General features: G+C 41.6%; 1 pseudogene across 1 annotated transcript in view; it reads right to left on the bottom strand.

The window, feature by feature from the left end:
- Positions 1 to 4,601: 4,601 nt before the first annotated feature.
- Positions 4,602 to 25,425, bottom strand: part of LOC146839528 (uncharacterized) — a 55,674-nt pseudogene continuing 34,850 nt past the window's right edge. The window contains exon 2 of the transcript XR_014981102.1: positions 4,602 to 13,314. The product of XR_014981102.1 is annotated as an uncharacterized LOC146839528 (transcript). The remainder of the gene's footprint in view (positions 13,315 to 25,425) is intronic.

The raw sequence follows: 25,425 nt of genomic DNA, 5'->3' as shown, positions 1-25,425 counted from the left end.
GGCGCGCGCGCAATCCCTCGATCCAACAATACACCTTCCACTCGGGAGTACATGGGAGCATGTCCCAAATAGACTATGTATGCGGACTGGCAGACCAATTATCACAATTTCGCATGGTAAACCTCCTCCCAAGGGGTATTTTTGATCACTCTCCAATCACCATGACCTAAAGAGGCACACCTCCAACTCGCAGACCTCATATGTCATTTAATCCATGGTATCTCAGAATCCCAAGTAGATTTATTGAAAACATCAATTAACTATTTTGAAGAAAATAAGGGTAGGGTGGACTCGCATCGAACCCTATGGGAGGCCTTCAAGGCTCTAATTAGAGGGCAGGGCATCTCCCTGGTTTCGGCACACAGAAAGGAAAAGGCCAGGCTGTTCGTAGAAATAGAAAATGAAATCACACAGATTAAAGGGGGTCTGCTGCGTTCGGACACCCCAGAAGCGCAACACAAGCTACAGATTAAGCAAAAGGAATATAGAGACATAGCTGAGAATCAAGCCAAAGCGCATTTTCGGGCTACCTCGCATAGACTATATGAAGTGCGCGACAGAGCAAGTAAGTTACTGGCGTGGCTAGACAGGTGGGAGCAGGCCTCACGTTGGGTCTTTGAGGTTACTTCCGATGTGGGGGAGAAGATCAGAGACAGGCAGGGAATTGCAGATACTTTAGCAGCCTACTATCGACAACTACATATGTCCTCAGCTCGCACCACCCAAGTTGAGGCGCAGGAACTCCTAGCCACACTCACTATACCCATCCTCGATAAGTCAGACAGAGACAGTTTGGAATTGGACCTGCCAGAAAGTGAAGTAATACAGGCGATTCAGGCACTGAAAGCAGGGAAAGCAATGGGCCCTAATGGCCTGCGGATTCAGCTATATAAGGTGACAGCCACCACAACTGCACCATATTTATTTAAAATGTTTCAGGAAAGCGTCCTCGTGGGGAAACTGCCCGAGGACCAGAGGCTTGCCAACATTGTCATGATCCATAAAGAGGGGAAGCCTCCAGATGACTGCGCGTCGTACAGACCCATCTCTCTACTCAACTCGGAGGTAAAAGTTCTGGCCAAGATCCTTGCAACGGGCCCAATAATGCATAAATTTGTTCACCCCGACCAATCGGGATTCATGCCAGACAGAAACATGGCACTCAACCTCAGGTGATTACATGGTGTGCTGGGGGGGGCTGGAACATCAGAGAAGAGGTGGTAGTAGTCTCATTAGACACCAGGAAAGCATTTGATATGATAGAGTGGCCCTTCCTATTTGCCGCCCTAGAGGCGATGGGCTTTGGAGGTAATTTCGTAACATGGATCAAACTTCTATTCTCTGAACCCCTGGCACAGGTGTTGGTGAATGGGGGTTGATCGTCAATATTCAGGCTCACAGGGGTATGAGGCAACGCTGTCCCCCGTCTCCACTGATATTTGCCCTGGTACTGGAACCCTTAGCGGTGTGGATACAGGGGGATCCCCTTATCAGAGGACTTAGATGGGCGGGAGACTGGGAGGATAGAATTTCCCTCTACGCTGACGATATTCTCCTCTATTTGGCCAAGCCTTACTCCTCCCTCAATAGAGTACTACATATTTTCACTCTATATCAAAAGTACTCGGGACATACCATAAATTGTGACAAGTCGATTATATATATCCTATGGGGAGGAAAGCCGAGACTCCCTAGGGCTTGTGAGGCCCGAGTGGTGACAGATGGATTAAAATATATAGGAATTTATGTAGTTAGGGATCGGTCAGTGTTCCATAGCCTAAATCTAGACCCTCATTGCGCCGTTTGCAGGAAGACGTGCGACACTGGAGGTCACTACCCCTGTCACTGTTGAGTACGGCAGACTTCTATAAAATGATGGTGCTGCCCCTCTTTGTATATGTTTTACAGAATACGCCATATGTGGTGCCCTCTGGATATTTTAGGTCGGTGGAGACTGAACTAAGGACACTCCTCTGGGATGGAGGCACTCCACGGATTGCGCTGCACAAACTGACCAAGATTTGGTATGATCGGGGGATTGCATGTCCGGCGCTGCAGGCTTTGTTCTGGGCGACGCAGCTTGTAGTAGTTAATAGGTGGGTACACATAGCTCATGACGATCCAGCCTACAATATGGACAGATACAATATGGAACCAGGGGGTTACCTCAGAGCCATCTATGGTGGGAAACAGGCAACACCACTCCATTCCCCAACATCATCGACAACTGAGATATGGCACACAACATAAAAGGCGCTGGGTTGGAAAGACAAAATAACCCTAGCTACACCACTGTGGGAGTCTAGAGAATGTGGACTTTTGGGGAATCAACTATGCTTTGACAAATGAGATTTGATCGGCCTCTCCAGGGTGGGTGACCTTTGGGTGAAGGGGAGGGTTAGACCCTTTGCCGACCTTCAAAAAGACTACGACTTAGCTCCAGCAGAGACCTTTCAATATCTCCAAGTTAGACATGCATTAAACCAAGCTATTCCAAAAGGTACGGCTCTTCCGGCTTCTTCCCCCTTGGAGGATAGGTCTTAGACGACTATCTAAGCAAGAAAGCAATATCACTAGATACTAAATGATTCCCCAGACACCCTCGATAAATTTAGAGCCAGATGGGAGGAAGATGTGGGCAGTCTGGACGATGAGGATTAGCTGGAGGCACTGGCGTCGCCCAAAAAAGTGGTGCTCCCGTCCTGATTCAGACTGATTCAATTGAAACTACTCCATAGGGCATGCTATACGTGTTGTATTAGTTAAAATGAACAGACTTGACTCTGCACTTTGCCCCAAAAACTGCGGCCAAGAAGGCACCTTTTTATATCTATGGTGGAGCTGTCCCAAAATTGGAGAATATTGGAATAAAATTGCCACGCATATGCAACAACTATGTGGCAAGGACCTAGAGGTTCTGCCACAAAAGTGTCTCTTAAATGTATGGGGCAGAACAGACCTAACAATGGGAGAGAAACTATGGGCCACACTGGGCTTTATGATAGCTAAGCGCAACATAGCGCGCAAATGGGGGGCCGAGTCCATTCTGAAGTTTAACGACTGGGCAAACTATATGGATTGATGCATGCAAACAAAGAGAGTGGTCTACGAGAGTCGGGGGTGCCCACATAAATGGACAAAGGTCTGTGGGAAATGGAATGAGAGTAAGGGGATACTCTGTCAACCAGTTCAAATTGCTGACCCGCCTGATGACACAGCAGTGCAAACACTCTGGAGCCGGGGCGAATCCTAGTGACTGGGAAAAAAGGATCTTTTGTTAAAGTAGAAACCTTTATTTAATTTACTATCACAAGGTGTGACATGATTGCTCTGTAATGTGCATCTCATGTCACTTGTAAGTTTAATTTTATCGAGATGGTTGTTGCTGTCTTAAGAGTCTATTGTTTCCAAATAAAAAACATTTTTCAAACTAAATTGTGAAAGTAAACTTCAAGACAAACAAGTTTGACACAAACTATTTCTATTTAATTCTCATAATGCAGACCTGATAGTTATAAAATACGTGCTACACTGAGAAGAATTACATAAGTGAAGCACTGTAACCAAGGCGTTTTCCAAGTGAAGACAAAGGCGCCAAGAATAAAAGACAGAAGATTCAGTAGGTACTATGAACTAAATAATAAATACAAGAATTAAAGGAAACGTTAAAGCGAGTGTAGAAGGTGATAGAAATAAACCCTAATTTGTTTTTCTTTTTAACTTTCAATTACAGATTGTACCCAGTCATAGCCTAAAACTAATGGGGCTTGAAACATGTCTGCATTATTCACCACCTGGGTAACATATGTAGTCACTTAGAATCTACTCTAGGGGAATGGTTTGAAAATTCCTAACCCTGGAGCTGGAATAATAGATCCCAGTGGGCAGCAGCATTAAAAACGAACTGACTAATTGAAAACCAAATTATGATCATTGATGCTGCATTTTTTAAATTGATGACTTGTTCAAAACTGTAATTCATTTGTTCACCAAATTATTGTGTATATGTTTTGTTTGCAACATGTTTTGCGTTGGTTTATTATTTAAACTCGAATGTATGTTTATTGTGAAAACAAACAGTGTTTTCCCTGGTTCTGACAAAAAAGTAAATGGTCTATAAAAAATATGAATGATGATCAAAGAAATATTACAGACCAATGTAATCAGTGATTGGTCTGAGTCACTTTCTTAAAACGGCACTGTAAGCGTATAAACGTTTGCACTCCTGTTTGTGGTACTTCATTATAGGGAGTCTCACAGGGCTTGGTGTTGCCCCCTTCTTCTGCCTTTATCCTTTACAGCATAAAATCTTGATTTTCCAATGTATGCTGAACTCTCCCAGCTAGCGGCCCATCTGGACAAGGGAGGAGGGAAGCTGATCCAGGGCACTTGATTCGATCAGTGAGGATGAGTAAGTATTGATTGAACACGATTGAGACTGAAGTCCTCCGGCATGAGTCTCTGTGCCCTCCACTTTAAGCTTTGACGGATGAACAGTGTTACATCGGGCCCCTCACACCTCCCTGATGAAGAAGAGTCTAGTCATACATTTCAAGCACTCTCTGTCCATAAACAAGAAAAACACCAAAGAGTTGATGGAATCAGAGTGAATGAATGAATCAATTAACATTTATTTTAGAATTAATGTATACTCGATTAAAACGATACATCAATATTATTATAAGAGTGTTTCCCAAACCGCAGGCCACAACCCACTGGTGGGCCCCCAGCCAATTTCTGGTGGCTAGCGAAAGAGTAATAAATAACAGTGCCTTTACATTTTGTATTTATCTTGTCACATTTGCTTTGCTTTAAAGGCAGAAGTCAAACATTACAATATGTCTTTTGACAAATTCCTGCTTATTCTGTTAACATGGGGATTGGTGTTCACTTTTCTTACTCTGACTGCAAAGCAATTGGAGTTTTTAAAGTGAACTATGTGGCAGTCTCGCTAGCAAACATGTAGTGTGAAAGGAAAGGATGTAGGATGTCAATTCTTGTAATACATATCATTTAAATACCTGCACCTTTCTTAACTGCTGACATGTTTCAGAATATATCAGCAATTAGGAAAGCAAAAACGAAACCCCTTTTTTTGTAATTCTGAAGTGTGATGGGAGCAAAGATTTTAAAAGGATCAAAACAAATCAAGACAGTTTAGTTGCGTGATGCACAAACGATATTCACAGAAACCCGATTTCCATTCATTTAAGTGCTATATACCTTTATCAGTTAAGCTGTATGTCTGCAAATTTAGTGGTCACTTGACAGGAAAATATGCCATCTATAAATGATAGAGCGTTAATGCATGATGTTTTAATAATATATTAGCAACTCATGTCCGCCATGTACAGTTCTGTTATCACTGATGTAATTTCAAATGATGCAGTGATGTTATTAATGATGTTACAGAACATGTTATGAGGGATGTAATATGTGGGGTAATTAGCTGTGTATGGTGTAATTTATAGGTACTTTAGGGCACATATTATAGTTACTAGAGATAATTATAACTGGTGAATTTCAGTGGTTTTTGAATTTAGATGCCACGTTGTCGGTTAAATTTTCGCCTAATTATAATGTCACATTAAACTTGTGTTTTTCTGTGAATTTCTAAGGCATTGTTTAAAGTAAAGCAAGATGTAATTACAACTCATAACTATAACGCCACTTAATCCTTTGTTTTTATCAGAGAAGTTCTACATTTGTTAACATAAAGGCTTATATTTTATTACCATATTTAAAGCCAACCCCCGCTGCACACGGCCTTTGACCGTGCGCAGCGTGAGGTTAGCCACAGGACCTCGCCTGCTGCCAGGCCCTGCCTCCAACTCCCTGAGACGTAAGAACAACGACTATAGTAAATCTATCCTCAAGAGTGTTGACGGAAGTTGAGAAGTCCGTTTTAGAATTAGGCATTAAATTTGTTCCATCTACTAACACAGACTATGCAAACTTGAAAATAGAGGCCTTGGAGTTTTTTCGCAAGATTAGATTGCAAGCCTTTTTCTTTGGAACAGAAAACCCGGGAAATACTGAACCATCCGGATTGGTTAAAAAATCAAACTTTATTCCACCGACTCATATGATGCCAAAACAGATTATCGCCTTTGAACATGCGGTTCTGTCTTCAATCACCCAATTGGAAAAACAAAAACAATTCACCAAAATGAACATCACAAAACAACAACACGAAGCTATAAGGAACCTGCAAAGAGAAGATTCAGTCATTATAAAGCTGGCGGACAAGGGTAGTGCCCTGGTCGTGTGGGCCAAAGACTTGTATGTATCAGAAGCCAAAAAACAAATCCTGAATAAAGAATGGTACCGTCAACTAAGTGAAGACCCGACACGTCAAATCGAAGGAGAAATTAAAGAGAAGCTCAAATGGGGACTAGACCAAGGGATCCTTGGTCCAAAGGAATTTGAATTCTTGAATAAACCAAATCCCAGGATCCCTGTTATTTATTTTCTCCCAAAAATCCATAAAAATTTGACTGAGCCACCCGGGAGACCAATCGTCTCAGGGTGTGAATCTGTGTTGGAGCCGATTGCCAAATATGTGGATATTTTTTTAAAACCTTTTGTCAATCAAGTACCATCTTACCTCCGATACACCACCGATTTTATCAACAAAATTGAAGGACAAATATTTGATATTCAGACTCAGTGGTTAGTCTCTTTTGACGTAACATCATTATACACTCAAATACCGCAAGAAGAAGCGTTGGAATCAATGGAATTCTACTTAGAGACAAGTATAAAACCTCAGAGGGTACCCACCGAATTTATATTAGATTTGGCTCGGATTGCGCTAAAAAAAACTATTTCAAATTTGAGAACACATTTTACATGCAGGTCAAAGGCTCTGCTATCGGTGTCCTTTTGCCACGGAAATGGCCATTTTGTTTATGGCACTTTTTGAGACAAGATTCATCAGTGATGACAATCCTTTCAGTGAATCCATTGTACAGTGATACAGATTCATAGATGATGTCTGGTGCATATGGAGCGTTACAGAAGATCACCTTGAACGCTTCCATGAATGGCTGAACACAAGGCATCCAGATATCAAGTTTACGATTACAAAAAGCAAGTCTGTTCTTACGTTTTTGGATGTAGAAGTATTTGCAGAAAATAAAAAATTGACAACAACCCTACACCGTAAACCCACGAACAGAAACACCATATTGCACTATCGAAGTTTCCATCCAAGTAGTTTAAAAGACAACTTGCCTTATGGGTAACTACTGAGAATTAGACGAAATTGTGCACAGAAAGAAGACTTTATGATATACGCGGCTACTTTCTGCGACCAACTAAGAGAAAGAGGTTACCCTCGCAAACTGCTGAAGCATGCAGTCAAGCGTGCGTGGTACACACACCGTGAAACACTCCTGACGAAAAAAAGAAAAGACACCGCTGAACAAATTAGTATGTGAGTCCACGTTTGGTCCCCATACTAATAAATATCGGAAGATAATTTTAACAAATTGGCACAGAATTGAAATGTCCAGTTGAAAGACCCTTATTCGCGATGCAAAAGAACAAAAGCATTGGACAAAGAATAATTCGAGCTGATATGGCTCCTACAGCAACAAAAATGACTGTTTATGAGCCCAATGGAACCTACCACCAATTGAAGGTCATCGAAAATGTGGCAACTGTTCAGCGTGCAGTACAACAATCGAAGAGCACGAGTTCATAAGTGACTCCATTAAATGGACCCATAAGGAATTCACCAACTGTAAAACAAAAAATATCATCTATGCGATCAAGTGTCCATGCTCAAAAATTTACATTGGAAAGACGACTCAACAAATGAATCGCTCGTGCATCAAAAAACGAATTCTGACAGCACCAATGGTATCACATTTCGTGTGGACAGTCTTATCTGGACTAAAACTATCACCACGTGGTGGAAATCTCGAAAATGCCTTACTAAAAAAAGAGGCCTACCTAATTTTAAAATTCAATTGCACCACAAGAGGTTTAAATTAAATGTCCGAGCTAAATCAAACAATGAATTAACATCTTAGAAATGAAGGACTACAAGTCCCATAACACCACCCACTTCCTGTTTGGGAGATTCTATTTGAAAAAGTAGAGACAGCACAAGCATACTGGAGTGCATGTTTCCCTAACTGACCGAACGTTGGAAGAAGATGTGAGGCATACCAAAAGTGAGTGCTTAAAAATATAATGTTTGCTAAAATGTAACCTGGCGATTAATGTGAAGAAACCAATTGCGGAAAAGCTGAGAAAATTTCCAGTGGGAACAAACTTGCAGCGAAGCTAAAATGTGGTAACCGTCTCCGAACATACCGCGGAGAATGAAACGCTTGCACTCTGGCTGGAAATGGCTGAAATTGAAATATAAACGAACTCGCTTTCATCAACTGTTGTGAATAAACTGTATAACAAAACGGGTACATGTTAACTAGCGCAATGAGCTCATGCCAGAAGCGGCAAAGGAACATTGTTGCAAGTAGCGTTCAGTTCAATGCCGAGAAGAGTGCAATAATTAGCCTGTCATTTAAATTTGTAGGGATTGGAGTCCGATACACGAGCGAAGGCCTAAAGCAAAGCAGTTGACTATAAAACACTGAGAATACTTTAATGACCAGTCCTGTTCTTTTCTTCCTCTGTTATTTAATAAACTGTAAACATGCTAATGAGCCACATACAATATATTTTTCAGGCCATTTTTCGGGCGGTCTCAATCAATCATAAAAACATGCACAGGAATAGCGGCACCTCAGTGTGAGGCAAAAGATTTAGTTTGAATACACGCATGTGAAACATCTATTGGCCAAGTAAGTCCCTATTGATCTATTTGTAAGAATGAAGTAAGAATTGTCAGACCAGATCATTTATACAATTCCTTGCAATATTTTTAGGTATCCGGCTACTGTGTCTCAAGTACATAAAAGATGGTGTACAGAGAGTGTCAATCACTTCAATAACCATCAGGTACATTAACTGTTGTCCAACAATCGAATGTAAATAGAAGGGAAGCACAGAAACAGATTTTAAATTTGTGGTTTGGTTTTTCCACCCTCCCCTCTTATTTTTTACGACCTATAGATTACACCGTGGTTCAGCCCTGACGATAATCCCCAAACTTCGAAAGGGATTGGAAACGCGTCTGCTTTTTTCCTTTGAATCTATGAGGGAACCAAATTGACTTGGACTCTCGAGAGGGTTTACCAGCAAAAAGCACACCCATAGAGAGAACTTAAACATTAATTTCCCCATAGTTAGTCTGCCCTTAAAAGAAACAAAGCACAAATAACTTTGGTACAGGCAGGCTGAATGTTAACAACATTGACTGGTGTAATTCATTGAAAATGTATACGAGTTGTAATGTATTCACATGTTTTAATGTTTTGTTATATTTTGCACAAATTTGTCTTATACTTTGATGTAATTCTTTATGAAAAATGAAGTATGTATCATTTTAATGCATCAATGAAAAATAATGTTGCTTAAAGGTGATTCTAAATTATTACAATTGATAAAGTAAGGTACAACAACTGAATGTGTTGCATCTGAAATCTGCTGAATAAAAAAGCAGTGTTGTGAATTGGAGGCCAGGTACCCTTTTTGCCTACAAATCCAACTCCCTGAGGGCAGCCAACCCTTGCTGTGCACGGTCAATACATTAAAGGTTTTGTGACCAGGCCCTGCATCCAACCCCTCTCACACATGCAACCCCATGCCACATATGGCCTTTGGCCATGCACGTCATGAAGTTGTTAGCAGGCCTGACTCTGGACAGGCTCTGCACCAACCCCTATGCACAGCAAACCCCACGCCACACACAGCCTTCTGCCATACGCAGGGTGTGGTTGGTCTTGCAGGCCGCACTCAGGGAGACTAATGATTTTGTCACAGCACCAGAATATGTATAACAAGTGGACCTATTGGCTCCATTAAGGGGTGGGCATTTCAATATACATAAAGCATATATAGCATAATATATATAAATCATCTTTCTCCAAAAATCATTAATGTTTTTAATCAAATCTATATTTCAGTAATTTTAATAACAGCGATTATTACAAAAATGTTTTAAAAGGTTTTAATTTAAAAAAAATCATCATGTCTATGAGTCTTTTGCTTAACATAGTTTTTATTATCAAAGTAGTTTGCAGTCTGCAAAATATTAAAAGAAAGACCCAGAGACATTTTTTTAAACAAAACCCATATGTCTCTGAGTCTTTCTTTTAACATTTTTTCAGCTCACAAAATGGTAGCAGAAAACAACCACAAGAGGGCCTTACACACCAGCTGAAGACCATAGAGCTCCAACTAGCAGTGTTTTTGAAAAATATGGTACGTTCTCCTTGGGTCATGGATTGAAAGACCCTGGGGACTTCCTATTTTTTTTTAATCCTGCTAGAAGCCGGCTGCAAAGTGTAAAAAAATGCTTTTAAAACCCTTGCAGGGCATTATGGGGCACTCTTTAAAGGAGCAGTGAATAATAAATGTTCGGCTCCTGCCTCTCATTTATTATTCTTTTAGTTTTTTGTTCTTTTTATCTTGGATGTTCCATGCAGCTCCACTGCCCAAGCCTTTACAGACCCTAGGGAGACCATCCCAGGGCCGTACGCATTCATTTCGGCAATGGGGTGTGCACATCTGCAAGACCCCAACACTGGGCTATTTTCTACTTTATAGGGAGGGAGGCTGTGTACCCCCTCCCAGAGCCTCTGGAGATTCAATAAAACTACTTCCACATTCAATGCAATGGTATGTTTTCTCCCCAATGTGTGTCTGTTGTCTTTGTAGGTCTGATAAGTAACTAAAGCTCTTCACTGCAACTGAATGTTTTTTCCCTGCATGTTTGTTGATATCTTTGTAGGCCTGATAAGTGATTACCTTTCTTCACACATTCAGTGCTATTGAATGGCTTTGCCCTCTGTGTGTGTTCCTTGATGAATCCTTAATGATGACAAGTAACCAAAACTACGGTCACATTCACTGCAGTGGTATGGCTTTTCCCCTGTGTGGGTTCTCTGATGCATCCTTAGGTTTGAGGAGTTACTAAAACTACTGCCACATTCACTGCAATGGTATGGTTTTTCCCCAGTGTGTGTTTGCTGATGTCTGTGTAGGTTTGATGATCGACTAAAGCTACTTTCACATTCACTGCACCTAAATGGCTTTTCCCCTGTGTGTGTTCGCTGATGCTCTTTTAGGAGTGCTTTTTGACTAAAGCTCTTCACACATTCACTGCACTTGAATGGCTTTTCACCTGTGTGTGTGCGCTGATGTCTTTCTAAGGTTGATAAGTGACTAAAGCTCTTCACACATTCATTGCACCTAAATGGTTTTTCTCCAGTGTGTGCTCGCTGATGCTCTTTTAAGTGTGCTGATTGAATAAAGCTCTTTGTGCATTCACTGCACCTGAATGGCTTTTCCCCAGTGTGTGTTCGCTGATGCTCTTTTAAGTGTGCTGATTGAATAAAGCTCTTCATACATTCTCTGCACTTGAATGGCTTTTCCCCAGTGTGAGTTCGCTGATGAATCCTTAATGCTGAAGGGTCACTAAAACTACTGCCACATTCTTTGCAATGATATGGTTTTTCCCCAGTATGAATTCGCTGATGAATCCTTAATGCTGAAGAGTCACTAAAACTACTTCCACATTCACTGCAATTATATGGTTTTTCCCCATTATGTGTTTGCTGATGTCTTTCTAGGTTTGCAAATCTACTAAAGCTCTTCACACATTCACTGCACTTAAATGGCTTTTCCCCTGTGTGTGTTCGCTGATGACTTTGTAGCTGTGATAACCAACTAAAGCACTTTGCACATTCACTGCACTTGAATGGTTTTTGCCCCTTGTTTGTTCGCTGATGAATCCTGAGATTTGAGGAATCACTAAAACTACTTCCACATTCATTGTCATGGTATGGTTTTTCCCTTGTGTGTGTTCGCTGATGTGTCTGTAGATTTGATAACTGACTAAAGCTCTTCATACATTCACTGCACTTGAATGGCTTTTCCCCTGTGTGTGTTCGCTGATGAATCCTGAGATTTGAGGAATCACTAAAACGATTTCCACATTTATCGCAATGGTATGGTTTTTCCCCAGTGTGTGTTCGTATATGTTTTTGTAGGTCTGATAACCGACTAAAGCTCTTCACACATTCACTGCACTTGAATGGCTTTTCCCCTGTGTGAGTTCGCTGATGAATCCTTAATCCTGAAGAGTCATAAAAACTACTGCCACATTCACTGCAATGGTATGGTTTTTCACCTGTGTGTCTTCGTTGATGACATTGTAGGGTTGATAAGTGACTAAAGCTCTTCACACATTCACTACATCTAAATGGTTTTTCCCCTGTGTGGGTTCGTTGATGCTCTTTTAGGTGTGCTGATTGACTAAAGCTCTTCCCACATTCACTGCACTTGAATTTTTTTTCCCTGTGTGAATTTGTTGATGCCATTTTAATAGAGATGAGAAATTAAAGCTCTCACTAAATGTGTATGATTGTTCTTTCTTGGTTAGTGTCTGTGGGTCAGGTATATATTTGTCTACATCCAAAAACTCTGTTTCCTGATGGGCCAACATGGCTCATAAAGCACTTGTGTTATTCTTGCATCCTGTATGTTCGTGGTATTTTGCACGTTTATTTCTGATTTAACAATAATGTGCAATAGCCACTAAATACTGCCACAAAATACTTGCTACACTCATAATATGTAAAAGGTTTCTTTGTAGAGGATTGTGTATTTCGACTGGATAATGATTATGCACGCTTGTGGGTAAAGATTCATCTTTCTTCTGGCCAGGGCAAATTTGTACTGTCTGTTGTACCGTAGATAGCAGACCTTCTCTTTCATTTACTCTTCAGTTATCTGGCTCCACCCCATTGTGCTTTTCTCTGCTTGCTGTGGTTTGGCCAGAAAGAGTTTAAAATACACCTACAGCACTGAAAGATGGTCTGTTATTACTTTAAAAAACAAAGCATTGCTGTAACCACATCCTACCGATCCAATGATCAAAGCTGGTATTGGACACCTATTTATACAGGAGGTGGTTTGTTATTGTTGTTGCACTAATTTTCTAGCTGTAATTTCTTAGTTTTGTAGCGTGGAGGTGACCAGCTCAGACTCTTACATCCACTGAACGGCCCTTGATTGCTTCATCCAGGATCTGTCAGTTTATGTGCAGGTTCCTCTGTCTCCAACTGCACTGATGTTTTCCTGAATACCAGAGCTCATTGCCGTTGAGTGTTTTTTGCAGATTTGCAGTTTTAGTTTCATTATTCATAGTAATTTCATGAATTCAAGGCAAGTTTTCTGTTGGATGTAAAGAGATATAAAATTACTAAAACAAAACATAATGGAATGTGAATTCACAATGTTTAACTCACTGCAAAAGACATCTCTTCTTTACTATCTTTGAAACATGGCAAAGAATATTTCACCATAAACTGATATTTAACTAAAAGTTCTGTTGCTCAAGTCAGATCTTATTAACTTCTGAAAAGGAGGTGATTTCCCAGTGTTTACAGAGTAACTTAGTAAAGAAAGGGCACTCACAGAGCACCCACGTGCTGGAGGTACAACTTAAACTAGATGCACAATGACAAGATTTCATTCAAACAACAACAGATTGCGGAAAAAGAGAGGGATCAGGAATGGCTGCTGTTATTTCAGTAACTCTTCAAGAAGTATATAACAAAGGGAAATCGTCAGGAAGTATATAACAAAGGGAACTCTTCAGGAAGTATATAGCAAGGTAACTCTTCAAGAAGTATAAAACAAAAGTAACTCCATTCACGCACTTCTTCTCAATACTTTCCTGTTCACAGGGGATCATCGCAAATGCCAACTCCTGTCCTTACCTTGCTGTTCATTAAGTCACCTTTGACACTTTCAACAGCTCCTCTAGTTTAAGCATTTCTGGTTTCTTCTAACCTGGAAGATTTGAGCCTTATTGTGGGTTGAGGTGGTTTTCCTATTGCCATAACATCTGTCCATCTCCCTACAACTTGTGCAGCTTCCAGGGCCTGGTTCTGGCCCTGAAATACAACTTAAAAAAGCAAGTCTTCAGTTTGTCCTAAAGTAGAGAAAGTTTTGTAGGATTCAGCTCCTTCCAGGGCTTTCTTGTAATACAGAATGAGGGGTTCGTTTTAATGCCCATCTTTTACATTATAGGCACAGATAAGGAAAACATTGCTTCATATCATTTAATAACCAATGATATCAGCCAGTTAGTCCTTATAGAGAATCCATCCCAACCAATAACTCACCTCTCATATTCCCGCATCAGATGTGTGCATATTAATCTCCCTCCCCCTTTTTCTACCTTTATATAGTATCTTTCTTAACGTTGTCCGATTGGGGCCCAGGATACTACTTTGTTACTGTATGGGTATTTGGTAGGGCGGGAGGAGGTGTCCGTTATCCACAGGTGATGCAGAATTTCTACCTTTCCTTTTTTCTTATATTCAAGTTGACCTCATTTCCTGTCCTTCAGCTCCCCTACTCCCCCTCTGTTGGCGGTCTCACTCTGCAGGGTTGAGCAGAAGTCAGATAACGGCTTGATAGTAAAGAAGCCTCAGTTGTCAGCATGGGAATTACAAGCTTCAATTCAGACATTTGCCTGGGAGGCACAAACAGAGGAGGCGCACAGGTAGGTGCTTATGAAGTACATAGACGGTGCAGGTTAGGTGCTTATGAGGTACAAACAGAGGAGATGCATAGGTAGGCGCTACTGAGGTATAAACAGAGGAGGTGCACAGGTAGGTGTTTATGAGGTACAACCACAGGAGGTGCATCGGTAGGTGCTTATGAGGTACAAACAGAGCAGGTGCACAGGTAGGTGCTTATGAGGACTAAACAGGGGGGGTGCATATGTAACTGCTTATGAGGTACAAACACAGGTAGGTCCACAGGTAGGTGCTTATGAGGTATAAACAGAGGAGGTGCACCGGTTGGTACTTATGAGGTATAAACAGAGGCGGCGCACAGGTAGGTGCTTATGAGGTATAAACAGAGGAGGTGCACCGGTTGGTACTTATGAGGTATAAACAGAGGAGGTGCACAGGTAGGTCCGTACTCCTCTCTGGGTCTGCTTACATCTGTACTAGGAGGGGTATTGGTGTACACTGTATCCTATTCCTGCTGCCTTGAATGGGCACTTGCTGCATGGGTGTTAACCTTTATTTGAGGTGACCAGAGCCTCAGGAAACACAACACCAGTAGGCTGCCTGCCTCAAAGGGCAGAGCCAGGTATCAGATAATATGAAGACGAAAGCATCTGACGAAACACCCTCGGACATTCCAAGAAGAGATCGAAGGGTTCATTTGCTACCAGTCCACTCCCTCAAACTCAAACCCTTTTTTGCAGGGTCTCTGGGACTATATCTGCTTCTCTGTCCTCTTCCTATGCTGATAGTTCTGGCTCCTCCTACAACACTAATTGCAGATTTAGGGCCTGATTTACAGTTTCTCAGACAGGTTATTGCCTCAAAACGTGACAGATATTCCGCCCTCATTATTACAATTGCCACAGAATAAAATGCACTTTTAATCGAGAGGATGGGATATCGGTCACATTTGTGATGGAATAAACCATCTGCTCAAATAAAAATCACGACCTTAGTGTACATTGGGTCTTTTGAGTGTTGTAAAGACTTAGTTTAATATAAGGTACTGTATTATCTCACAACTGATGTGACTTGCATTCATAAGGCCATTACCCAAGTTGGGGGGACGCACAGACTTTCATGATGGAAGTGAACAGATCCCAGCATCTACTTTGGTCCACACTGTTGTGAATACTATATGGTAAATAAAAACTTCTGAAATAGCAGGGGCCTGATAATTGTATTTCTAGAAACCCTACTGGACCAATGGGAGGCGATGTACCATGTGATTTGCCTGTACCTGACAACCTGAAAACCTTTCTCATCTACTAGTAATGAACGAGATCTGATGAAGTCCCAGAGTGAGGTGAAATTCTGAGGAAAGTGGTTTATTACATGGTGTCAACAGTCAAATTCAATACAATTAAAATCCAACAGCACTTTATAAAAACAGATTGTAATTTTATCTTCAAATAGACACCTTGACAACACCTCAATGACAAACATCCACCAGAGTGTTCCGGAGACATGAATTACCAAATCACTGCTTCTCACTAATGCAATATTTCTTATCAAGTGTGACTCACAGTTAAAGGAGAGCCACAACAGGTAACTTGAATATGGATACTAGGGCACTCTTGTGTGGTTTGACTTCAATAGGGAACCAGTCACAGGTGTTGTATCTCAATTCCTCAAGTGCATCTTCTCCTTAGCTGCACAGGGAACAGTCGGGTCCAGTAGTTACCGCTTGGTTTAAGCAGTCTTCAGTTCCTGGTCCTGTGGGCGAACTGTCATAGGAATCAATGGCACGGTCCTGATGCAAGAGATACAGGATGCTAAAGATGCTCAAGGATGCTGAGGTTGCTGAGTCAGTGTCACTGGTTCTTCCTGTGGTGAGCCCTCGATCTACAAGCAGGGGGGAGTGGCTTTGGCCTCGGGGTTGATGTCCTGTGACGTCCAGTTGATGAACAGCATAAAACAAGTTGCCACTGGTCTACTGGTCTCCTGTTACAGCAAAACAAGCAGCTCCTTTTAACTTGAAGTAACGTCCGTGCTGAGCGACCAATCTGTACTCTCACATCTCTTCCTGCAGACTCAGGTGCAACTTTTGAGGGTCAGGACTCGGTCTCCCAGGCTGCACCTCAGCGTTCAGGCTTTTTTGCGCTGGGCTTTCAAGGGTGCAGGCTTCCCAGCTTTTATGGCCTTATGCCTATAACAAGGTGTCAGCCATCTGACTCTTGGTGTTACCTTCTCGGCCTGGGGCTTGTAGACAACTTCTCCCCGAGGGGCTGTCACAGGCACAGCCCTTTCTTCGCTAGTCCAAGGCGCCACAGGCCCAGTGCAATCTTTGGTGCAGTCTGCTTTTTGCTGGGCCCAGAGAACAGCAGGGCAGTGTTTCTTTGGTCTTCTCTCCAGTACAGATGTTTTCGGAGGTCTGGGTGCCAGGTGTGCGACTTCTATACCCACTAAGAGCATAAGGAGATGTGGCGACTAACCAGCCAAAGGGCTACCAGATCCCCTCCCAACCTGGCAAAACCATTCTCTCAGTGTGTTGGCCACCCTAGCACAGCCCAGAGGTGTGGATACTTAGAAGTACACTTCCCTTCAAAAAACTGTTTGACAATGGCTTCTCTCTCTCTGTCCCTGATGCCAGCCTGTCTGCGAAAACAAAAGAGCCAATGGGGCGATGGTGAGGATTTTGCATTGGCTCCAGTGGATCTGTGTGAGGCAAAACACCCACATTTTGCACACATGGCAGAAACCCTGTGTCTGGATTAGTTCCAGGTTTGCTAGCAGGCACCAGAACCAGGCTTTTAAACCCAGCTCAAGGATGGGCCAGAATTTGATGTGCCGGTGACCTTGTTTTTGGATGTAACTGCGCGACGAAGGCATCATATTATGATATATGGTCTGATTGATTCTGCAATGCAGTCTTGCTGCCTTACCACTTATAGAGGCTGTATGAGCGAACAGAAATTTGATTTCTTGTCTTGCGTTAGTCCTGAGGAAAACTCGAAATTGTTATGGCTGAAAAGTGTCGACCTATCGGCGGTGGATTTACTGTAAGATTAACGACAATGCAAATTTTACGCAGAAGTGTTTGAACTATTTAATGGACTTTGCGATTGGTTTCACCTTCCCTCCCTTTTATTTGCTACCTCTGGGTGGATCATGAACTCCAAATATATTTGATGTACTACTTGCTCTAAAAACAATTAATGTTTGGAAAGACAAGGAATGGTTGCATATAAAATAATGCACAAATAACAAAAGGATTAGATGTTGCTTTGCCGTGTATTCATGTACATGTAATTATTTTCATAATTTATGGTGTTATTTCCTTTTTATATGGTTTACATTATTATTTGTTTTATAATAAAAAGAAATCATTAACAAGTTCACACAAGCGATTGAACAGAGAGAGATATGGGTTGTATCAATTATGTGGTTGAATAATTTGAGTTGATAAATTCATAGTAACGTAATCGAATTAAGCTCGATTTGTGGCTAAGTCATCTGTATATTTTCCTCATGCCTTCCACACTTTCTGTCTGTGCTAAAACAAGAGAGCAGCCCCTTTCATGTGTGACTATTGTTTGCCCTTCAAAGATGGCTTTCCCTTTGAAGCCTCTGAAGCTCGCCTTTTGGGCACACACCTTCTCTGGCCATCCTGCCAGGTGACGTCACACCTCTTCCCTTGGCAGGTCTTTTGTTTCTCTTCCTGAGAGTTGTTCTCATATCTCCCCAAGAGGGCAGAAGGCTGTCTCGAGGACGCAGCTTGTGCACAACCATAAACGGCTACACAAAAACTTTGGCCAACAAAGTATCAACATTTGTGCAAGAGTTACATTAAATCCTACATGAGCAACAAGTCAGTTTCATGCAATGATTTGTTTAATTCTTTGAACTTCCATATTTAGTGGTCCCATTTGGAAGGTAGCCGTGCTGAGTTGTCAGCGTGTAACTCCGTACTCGCCAATGGGGCTACTTGCCTTTCCAGAGTAGAAACAACAATGTGGGTTTTTTTTTTTGTGTTGAAATTTTTTATTGAGTTTTATAAGACTAATACATCAGAGCATAAATAACAATAAATAAAGAGAAAATAAATCCATGTTGAGAGAAACAGGGTACTGGTGAATAAATACGATATAAATATGCATTTAAATAAATAAATACTAGTTGAAGTAACAATTAGATCAAAACATAGAATGATACATAATAAATAAATAACCTATAAGAAAAAAGAAAAAGGGGGAAAATCTAGAAAATGAAAGTGCAGAAAATATAAATGAATAAAACGAAGAAAAAGTAATTAGATAGAGACAGAAGAACGCATCAACGGATGAAACAAAGGATAAAAGAGGGTAAAAGCTGATTAATGTGCTTGGGTAAAAGTGGAAGCAGGGGATTCAGCAGTATTTGATTTAAGAAATGGAGACCAAATTCGGAGAAAAACGTCAGCTTGGTCCTGAAGATTATAAATCGTGCGTTCATGGGAGGCTGTTTGCATCATTGCCACCAACCAATCTTCCTGCGAGGGAGGTAAAGATGATTTCCAATGACGCAGTATACATATTTTGGCAGTAGCAAGTGAGGTATGAAAAAGGCGGAGTTGTGGTTTCGAGAGCTTTGGGGAGTGACGTAAATCATGCAAGAGAATGTTAGTTGGCGTGAGTGGCAATTTTAGGGGCATAGTGGAATTCAAAGTAGTACCAATGTAAGTCCAATAAGATTGGATACTAGGACATTCACAAATGATATGAGTAATATCACAACCTGAATTGGCACATCTCCAGCAGTTAGAATGAGAGAGAAGACCAGCTTTGTGTAATTTGACTGGGGACCAATGCCAATCATGCAGTATTTTGAAAAGACAAAATTTGAGCCTTGATTCACGAGCTCCCTTGTTTAAATTCTCTAGAATCAAATCCCATTCAGTATCAGAGAAGGAAATTGAGAGGCGAGATTGCCATTTGCGCTGAAGATCATGTGAAAGGGATTTAGAAAAAAGATGAGATGAAAAGATTTTGTATATACCAGAAGTAACACCTTTAAATTTCCCCCAAATGTGCAAATAGGATAATATAGGAGAGTCTTGCAGTAGCCACGGTGATGACCCCATATGGGTCTTCAAACATTGCTGAAGCTGAAGGTATTTAGAAGAGTGATGTAGAGGAAGATCAAATTCTACCCTGAGCTGAGGGAATGGCTTAAAATCCCCATCATGCAGAAGTTGATCGGGATAAAGGATATCTGCAGCTCGCCACTCAGGCCAGGATAACATACGACCATTGATACGAATACCCGAGTTATTCCATAGGGGAGCCTTGATATGAATTCTCGGATTGGAGCCTAACAACCTGTGACTTCTCTGCCAAGATTTATGCATGGCAGATAATATCGGGTTTTTCGGGTCGAGACGACTAGTACCACTACCATACAAAGGAGTAAGATTCGATTCTGAGGATAGAAGATGTCGTTCTGTTTGAACCCATTGTGGTAAGTCTTTGATACCAGGTAAAAAATATGAGAGTTGGGAAATATGTAACGCCAAAGAGTAGTGTTCAATGGATGGAAGGCCAATTCCGCCAGATAACTGATGAGCCTTTAACTTAGTTATAGCAAGGCGAGGCTTAGCAGTACCCCAAATGAAGGTTTTAATCTGGGCATCTACTGACCAAAGTAAGGATAAGGGAATCTGTAGGGGAAGCATACCTAAAATGTATATAAATCTCGGGAGAGTAACCATTTTAACAGCCTGGGTTCTACCCCAAAGAGAAAGACCCAAAGCCTTCCATTTATCAAAATCCCGTTGCATTTGGGAGATAAGAGGAGACAAATTATCTGCAACCATATCTTGTAACCCTTTATTAACTAGGACACCCAAGTATTTGAGGCGTGAAGGCTGCCAGTGAAAAGGAAATCCAAAAATAGCTGCTTTTGTAGTACCGTTAGAAATGGGTAAAGCCTCACTCTTGTCCCAATTAATCTTGTAACCTGAAAAGGAAGAGAAATCATTAATAATTTGAAGAAGAGAAGGGATCGACCGAGGAAGACGAGTAAGGGTGAGTAAGATGTCATCAGCATACAGGTATATTTTGGAATGTCCAATTGGGAGGGGGATACCAGAGACCTCATCAGATTGACGAATGGTAGCAGCCAAAGGCTCCATAGCCAAAAGAAACAGAAGGGGGGATAATGGACAACCTTGGCGTGTCCCTCTTTTAATCGTAAAGGTGTCAGACAGAAACCCACCACAATTCACTTGGGCATAAGGATGATTGTAAAGTAAGCGTACCTTATCAATAAATTTCGTACCTAAACCAAATCTATCCATGACCGTGAAGAGATAATTCCATTCGATACGATCGAACGCTTTTTCTGCGTCAAGTGAAAGGGCTAACGCATCGTCTGTAAGATGTTGAGCTGACCACAGTGCATGGGCCAGAGAAAGCAAATGGTTCCGGGAAGAACGTCCCGGTACAAAGCCTACTTGGGAATGGTGTATCAAAGAAGGCAAAACTTTACGCAAACGAGACGCAAGGATACTAGCCAGGATTTTAATATCAGAGTTCAACAGAGAAATAGGACGATAACTGCTGCAAAGCTGGGGATCTTTACCCGGCTTTGGAAGCACAACAATGATAGCTTTGTTAGAAAGGGGGCCTAGTGAAGAGGCATTATCCGCCTCCTGGAATGCGGCATGTAGAGTGTCAATAATATTGTGACCTGCCCATCGATAAAATTCAGGAGGAAATCCATCCTCTCCAGGGGCCTTGTGATAGGGCAGGGCCGCGACCGCACTAGAAACCTCATCCCTAGTTATGTCACCCTCGAGAATGGCTCTGCCATCCGCTGAGAGAGAAGGAAGATGCACCTTTGCAAGAAATGCTGTCATCTTATCCGAATCGACTCGATTATCAGAAGTGTAAAGGGATTCGTAAAAGGAGGCGAATTCATTAACAATGTCTTGAGGCTTTGTGCACAAGTGTCCTTGCGCAGATCTAATGGCCGGAATGGCCATAGACGCCTCCCTCTGACGCAACTGCGCGGCTAATAACCTTCCCGCCTTTTCTCCTTGCTCGTAATGTCGACCTTTCATTTTCTGTAAAGCGTATTCTGCTTTAGATGTAAAAAGACTGTTTAAGGCCATTCGGGCTTGTTCGAGCGATTTACGATTTTGTAAAGATGGAGAAGTGATGTATAGGCGAGAATAGGTTTGTATGTCATGTTCGAGCTCAACTTGTCTCCTTGCATTTTGCTTATTAGCGATTGCTGCATCACGCATTAATTGTCCCCTTAAAGTAGCCTTAGCTGCAGCCCAAAGAGTCCTGCTGGAGGCCACGGACCCCTGATTAGTAGAAAGATAAGTTTGAAGGTGTGATTGCAGTTGGGATTTACCAACAGGAGTCTTGTGGCGCTGAATATTCATACGCCAGGGCTTACGTCCAGGCCTAGAAAGTCCCAGCTCAAGGGAAAGGAGAACCGGAGAGTGGTCAGACAGTGCCGCTTCTAGAATGCAGGAATCGGTGACCAGCTGAACTGCGTTATGTGAGATGAGGAAATAGTCAAGACGAGAAAACGTACCATGAGCCGATGAAAAGAAAGTATATTCCTTATCCGTTGGATGGCTAAAACGCCAATGATCAACCAACCCAATATCTGATATGATGTCACCTAACAAAGCTCTATCTGACGCATTGCCCCTATCTAATGGACCAGTTTTATCTAGAATGGAGTCTTGCGTCACATTCCAGTCTCCACCAATCAAATATTGTGATGCATTAATTTCAAGCAAAAGCGGGATAGTTGAAGAAAGAATGTTTTTTTGGTACCCGTGGGGGCATAAACAGACTCTACACAAATGTGGGACTCACCAATTTTAAGTTTAGCAAATACATAGCGGCCATTTACATCTGACCATGTTTTAGAGACAGTGACCGGAAGGGATTTGCGAAGAAGAATTGCAACTCCACACTTGCGGAGGGGACCTGCGTCCGTGGATTCATCTTGTTGAATGCTGCTATGTATAACCTTGCCCACCCAATCTCTACAGAGTTTATCTGATTCTAGAGCATCCAAATGGGTCTCTTGAAGCAAGGCTACGTCTACATGCTTAGTCTGCAGGTAAGAGAGTACTTTCTTCCGTTTTATGTAATGGGTGAAACCATGTACATTCCAAGTAATTGCATTAAGAGAATGTGTTTTTGCCATTTTAGAATAATGCAGATATCAGGGACAGAAGAATGAAGCACAAAACAATGTGTTAAACCAAACAAAGGAAAAAGAACAAGAAATGACAAAAAGAAGGGGAGACGAAAATAAAATGAATGGAAACGATACTCTGTTTTAAGTGGGATACATGAAGGAGACAATAAGAAGAATAATGAAGAAAAGAGATGAGATTTAGAGAAGTGATACAATAATAAAGAAAACTATAAAATATTGAATAGTAGTAGGGAGGGATCAAGAAACCGTAAACTGTTACCCGCGGGTCTGGGCGCACTAGAGCGCCACCGCGGGAAAAGACCCCACAGAAAAAGAGAAAGGATTAGGAAAGTAATAATGATATAGAAGGAAAGCCCAGAAGAGCATTGTGAAAAAGAACATAAGTACGATAGAAGGGTAGAAAGAGCAAAAAGAAATTGAGAAGCAGCATTACTTAAAAAGAGAGATCTAGTAACAATTAGATGTGAAGTAACCTAAGAGCATAAGGCATACAATGTGCATATAAATAAGCATAGGCCAACATGCAAGCGTGTAAGTAGAGTAATAAAACTGTAATCAAACAATTAGGCGCCAAGGCACCCAAGTAAATGCATAACCAGTAAAAAATATAAGCAGTAAATTGTAACATGTAGAGCAATGAATACAGGAAGAAGAAAGAGTAATATTATAAGGCAGAGAAATAACAGAAAACAGAGTGAAAGAGAAAGGAAATAAAGTAGAAAGCTAGTGAGAAAGAGATAAAAAAAGGCAAGCAGACATTATAAGAACAGCAAAACATATCAAAAATGCGGTAATTAATTAACAATAGAAATAAGACTCACAAGGAAAAGGAGTCTATAGTTTACTGCCAATAGGATTGAAGATAGCAACTTCCAGGAGTAAAAGAATTATTCAGTCCGCATCTGAAGGAGTTTTAAGAGGAGAACGGGACTTGTCTCTTTGCAAATCTTGTGAGAATGTAGCAGCCGAAACCGATTGTATTGCAGATTTCCTATCTTCTTGTGAGCGATGAAGTCGTTCAAGGTCCCTACCCCGAGGTCGAGGGCTACTGGGAGGGCGCCTGCTGCGGTCTGACAATGGAGTAGAAGACTTAGAGGGTGATTGGGACTGAACTTGCTGAGAAGATGTAGTGAGAACCTCCATCTCTTGAGGGTGAAGACAGTCCAGAAATTGCTGAAGATGCTCTGGGTCAAAAAAGTCCTTAGAGACTCCATCTTTGGTAACGCGAAAACGTGCAGGCTCAAATAGGCCATATTTGATGCCTAATAGGTGTAATTGAGGTCGCATGGAGAGAAAGGCTTTCCGCCGCTCATTGGTTTCCTTGGAGAAATCAGCTGCCATGAAAATGCGATGGCCTTCAAAGGAGAAGGAGCCTTGAAGCCGAGCAGCAGACAGTATTTGTCTTGTTTGTTCATGGCGAAGAAAACAGGCAATAATCGGCCGTGGGCGCGCAGCAGAATCACCACGTGGAGGACCAAGTCTATGAGCCCGCTGTATCTCCAGAGGTGGATTGAAAGAAATGCCAGTCAGCTTTGGGAGTATGCGACACAGAAATACACTGGAACTCTGCCCTTCAATGCGCTCTGGAAAGCCAAAAAAACGGATATTGTCCCTCCTACTTCTGTCTTCCAAATCAATGAGTTTACTATGGAAGAGTAAAAGGTCCCGGTCTTGATTTGGAAGGGAGTCCAATCGATTCTCCACTGCCAGAACTCTAGAGTCAAGGGATTCAACCTTCGCATTAAAGCTGGTAAATTCTGTTTTAATTGATTTAGTCTCCTCAGCTAATGATGTAATTGTAAGGTTCATGTCATCTAATCGACGACTAACCTCTGATATTTCGTGCAGAATACGTTGCAGAGTTGCCGCCGACGCCTGCCCACCATTAGAGGCCGAAGCCTGAGGTGAAGCGGAAGGAGATGAGGCATTGCCTTTTGTTGGCATATTGGTGGACTGCTTGAGAGCTTCTGCAAAAAGAAGTGGCTTAGAAGTCTTATTTCCTTGCTTAGGAGCAGACATTTGAGGAGAATGTTTGATAAAAACTTTGAAAATACGTAAGGACGTCTTGCTGTGAGGAGATGCTTATAGGTAATCACAAAAAATACCGTGAAGTACCAGGACATGCAAAAGTAATACAATTAATAACTGTATATGTATGATATTAATATGCTAATTACCCCAAGAGGAGCTTATGTCACATTTCTGAACAGTAAAATGTAAAAGTACATCATATAGAGGAGAAATCACTGTTTAGTAACCCCCAAAAACCATGAGCACAGTATCATTACATTTGTGGATATAGTATCAGCTGCCGCTATGTTCAAAGGCACGTAAATAGAACTGAGATAAGATGAAACAGCGCTTATGGCGATGGTAAACACAGTTACATTTACAGCAAAATAAACAAGACTGCAGATCGCAAGGTAGTCATGGACCATATCAGAGCAGAGAATACACAGCCTGACTGAAAAAGTTGACGAGGGCACTATAATGGTATTGGAAGAAGGCACACCCTTATGTGAGTCACACAGACTGCGCTAGAGAAAGCCATTTCCATGAAGCACCAACTGTAACCAAAGTCAAAGGG

The sequence above is a fragment of the Triturus cristatus genome, chromosome 4_1, assembly GCF_964204655.1.
Source record: "Triturus cristatus chromosome 4_1, aTriCri1.1, whole genome shotgun sequence".
Taxonomy (NCBI): Eukaryota; Metazoa; Chordata; class Amphibia; order Caudata; family Salamandridae; genus Triturus; species Triturus cristatus.
This window is presented reverse-complemented; position numbering and strand designations above follow the sequence as displayed.